This window comes from Pan troglodytes, chromosome 6, assembly GCF_028858775.2.
Source record: "Pan troglodytes isolate AG18354 chromosome 6, NHGRI_mPanTro3-v2.0_pri, whole genome shotgun sequence".
NCBI lineage: Eukaryota > Metazoa > Chordata > Mammalia > Primates > Hominidae > Pan > Pan troglodytes.
The window spans coordinates 80739949-80744301 of record NC_072404.2 but is presented as its reverse complement, the minus strand read 5'-3'; positions in this window follow the sequence as shown (position 1 = coordinate 80744301).

Genomic DNA, 4353 nt, shown 5'->3' with positions numbered 1-4353 from the left:
AACACTTATAAATTAGGCATCATTTAACTTATTTTTAATAATTATTTTTTATAATTGCAATATACCGTATATTCATATTATTGAAAGCAGGTCTCTCATTTTACTCTGAGACATTTAAACCAATAAAAATGTAAACCATTCTGCAAATGCATTATCCAGTTCATGAATAAGTATGTACCTTGTCCCTGCCTCTTCTTTTGTAACATTAATATAAGGTTATAATCCTGTGCATTGTAACATTAATATTAGGATAGTATCCCATACATTGCAACACCAGCACATCAGCTTGTACATTATGTGGTCCACCAGCCACTCTGCGATACAAATAAAAATGACCAAAATCCAAACTTTTAAATCTGACTTCTTTTCATCATTTCTCAACAACTAATATATACAACACATAGAAATCATTTAGGTGCTTTATTTCATTATGTCTTCATGTACTCTCATAATCAGAGTTAATAAGGGTTAAAAATATCACTCATAATTCAAAATTGATGGGTGACTATGCAAGCTTTCCAGCTTGATTTGTCACACATGGAATAGTTTAATGTAACTGTTTTCCCTAAACTAAGGCCGTATCCTCACATGTGTAAGTGCCTTTCTGAGACTATTCATTTAAAAGCTGGCATTAAACCTTAGTGTTTGAAGTGAGCGTGTGTGTGTGTGTGTGTGTGTGTGTGTGTTCCATGTATCCAAAGATGCAGAACAAATCTGTTGTTCACTAGGGTGACTCCCACGCTAGACTGAAGAAGAGCAAAGCATAGGAACTTCCAACTAAAGAGAAAAAGGAGATCCAACTATAGACACTGTTTCAGAAGAAACACTAAGAAAGAGGACTTGAGTATTTTAACTGCTAGTAGGTAATAGCATCTTTGATAAAGCTCTTGCTCTTCCAGAAGAGGGAATCAATTTTCTTCTGCTTATTCAGCCTTCACTCTTCATACACACAAAATGTCTACTCCCTAAGTATATGACTTGCTAGAATGGAAAGATTACCATTATCTATGTTCAGGGTGTTTTTAGAAATAAGCCAAGACTTTTGGAACATTTTAGTGACCCTCCAAGCCTAAATACTTGCTATGCTTTGAAGAAACTTTGTCTAGCAAAGAGTTTAACATCCTTACATCATAGACTGTGAAAAAAAAAGGAAATTAGGTATTGCAGATCAGAATGCAGATCAGAAGGCTGGGCATGGTGACTCACGCCTGTAATCCCAGCACTTTGGGAGGCAGAGGTGGGCAGGTCACTTGAGGTCAGGAGTTCAAGACCAGCCTGGCCACCATGGTAAAACCCCATCTCTAGTAAAAATACAAAAATTAGCCGGGTGTGATGGTGAGTGCCTGTAGACCCAGCTACTTGGGATGCTGAGGCAGGAGAATCACTTGAACCCAGGAGTCGGAGGTCTCTGTGAGCAGAGATGATGCCACTATACTCCAGCCTGAACCTTAGTGTTTGAAGTGTGTGTGTGTGTGTGTATTCCATGTATCTAAAGATGCAGAACAAATTTGTTGTTCACTGGGGTGACTCCCACACTAGACTGAAGAAAAGCAAAGCGAGACTCCTTCTTAAAAAAAACAAAACAAAACAAAACAAAAAAAAACTTCACAAAAAGCAACATTGGACAATTCATATCTCTGAAACTTATTGGTGTTTACAAAATCCAGCTAATCAGATTTGACAAGTTTAGGGTATGTCACTAGATTAATCTGTGGGTTTCTATAGCACTTATTATCCTCCACGTAGCAACACAAAATACTCACATAAGCAAAAATACTCACTTGTAAAACGCAAAATGTTAAAAATGTACGCAATTGTTTTTGTATTATTTTTACTCAGACATTCCCTGTGATCTAGTGACAATGTAAAGTATAAACAGTTTTTGTGCTACTCTTGATCCATGGCAATATAAATAATTCAATTTATGCTGGAATTGGGAAATTTACTTTTTAACAAACATCTTCAAACACAATGTAATATAAAAATAGATTTTTAAATATACATTTTGATTTTTAATTAAATAGTTTTGTTTCTTTCTGCTTCATTTCACAGAGTCACTTAATAAAATCCATGGTACTTACAGAAAAATTCCTGATGTCATATGCATGTGTTTCACTATAAGGCAGTTATGAGGTTGATAAAATTTCTTCTACAAATTTTTTCATTAGACATACGCAAATCAATAAACGTAATCCAGCATATAAACAGAACCAACAATAAAAACCATATGATTTTCTCAATAGATGCAGAAAAGGCCTTTGACAAAATTCAACAACGCTTCATGCTAAAAACTCTCAATAAATTAGGTATTGATGGGACGTATCTCAAAATAATAAGAGCTATCTATGACAAACCCACAGTCAATACCATACTGAATGGGCAAAAACTGGAAGCATTCCCTTTGAAAACTGGCTCAAGACAGGGATGCCCTCTCTCACCACTCCTATTCAACATAGTGTTGGAAGTTCTGGCCACGGCAATCAGGCAGGAGAAGGAAATAAAGGGTATTCAATTAGGAAGAGAGGAAGTCAAATTGTCCCTGTTTGCAGATGACATGATTGTATATCAGAAAACCCCATCGTCTCAGCCCAAAATCTCCTTAAGCTGATAAGCAACTTCAGCAAAGTCTCAGCATACAAAATCAATGTGCAAAAATCACAAGCATTCTTATACACCAATAACAGACAAACACAGAGTCAAATCATGAGTGAACTCCCATTCACAATTGCTTCAAAGAGAATAAAATACCTAGGAATCCAACTTACAAGGGACATGAAGGACCTCTTCAAGGAGAACTACAAACCACTGCTCAATGAAATTAAAGAGGATACAAACAAATGGAAGAACATTCCATGCTCATGGGCAGGAAGAATCAATATTGTGAAAATGGCCATACTGCCCAAGGTAATTTATAGATTCAATGCTATCCCCATCAATCTACCAATGACTTTCTTCACAGAATCGGAAAAAAACTACTTTAAAGTTCATATGGAACCAAAAAAGAGCCTGCATTGCCAAGTCAATCCTAAGCCAAAAGAACAAAGCTGGAGGCATCACACTATCTGACTTCAAACTATATTACAAGGCTACAGTAACCAAAACAGCATGGTACTGGTACCAAAACAGAGATATAGACCAATGGAACAGAACAGAGCCCTCAGAAATAATGCCGCATATCTACAACCATCTGATCTTTGACAAACCTGACAAAAACAAGAAATGGGGAAAGGATTCCCTATTTAATAAATGGTGCTGGGAAAACTGGCTAGCCATATCTAGAAAGCTGAAACTGGATCCCTTCCTTACACTTTATACAAAAATTAATTCAAGATGGATTAAAGACTTAAATGTTAGACCTAAAACCATAAAAACCCTAGAAGAAAACCTAGGCAATACCATTCAGGACATAGGCATGGGCAAGGACTTCATGTCTAAAACACCAAAAGCAATGGCAACAAAAGCCAAAATTGACAAATGGGATCTAATTAAACTAAAGAGCTTCTGCACAGCAAAAGAAACTACCATCAGAGTGAATAGGCAACCTACAGAATGGGAGAAAATTTTTGCAGTCTATCCATCTGACAAAGAGCTAATATCCAGAATCTACAGTGAACTCCAACAAATTTACAAGAAAAAAACAAACAACCCCATTAAAAAGTGGGCAAAGGATACGAACAGACACTTCTCAAAAGAAGACATTTATGAAACCAAAAGACACATGAAAAAATGCTCATCATCACTGGCCATCAGAGAAATGCAAATCAAAACCACAATGAGATACCATCTCACACCAGTTAGAATGGCAACCATTAAAAACTCAGGAAACAACAGGTGCTGGAGAGGATGTGGAGAAACAGGAACACTTTTACACTGTTGGTGGGACTGTAAACTAGTTCAACCATTGTGGAAGTCAGTGTGGCAATTCCTCAGGGATCTAGAACTAGAAATACCATTTGATCCAGCCATCCAATTACTGGGTATATACCCAAAGGATTATAAATCATGCTTCTATAAAGACACATGCCCACGTATGTTTATTGTGGCACTATTCACAATAACAAAGACTTGGAACCAAGCCAAATGTCCAACAATGATAGACTGGATTAAGAAAATGTGGCACATATACACCATGGAATACTATGCAGCCATAAAAAGGATGAGTTCATGTCCTTTGTAGGGACATGGGTGAAGCTGGAAACTGTCATTCTCAGCAAATTATCGCAAGGACAAAATACCAAACACCGCATGTTCTCACTCATAGGTGGGAACTGAACAATGAGAACACTTGGACACAGGAAGGGGAACATCACACACCTGGGCCTGTTGTGCGGTGGGAGGAGCAGGGAAGGATAG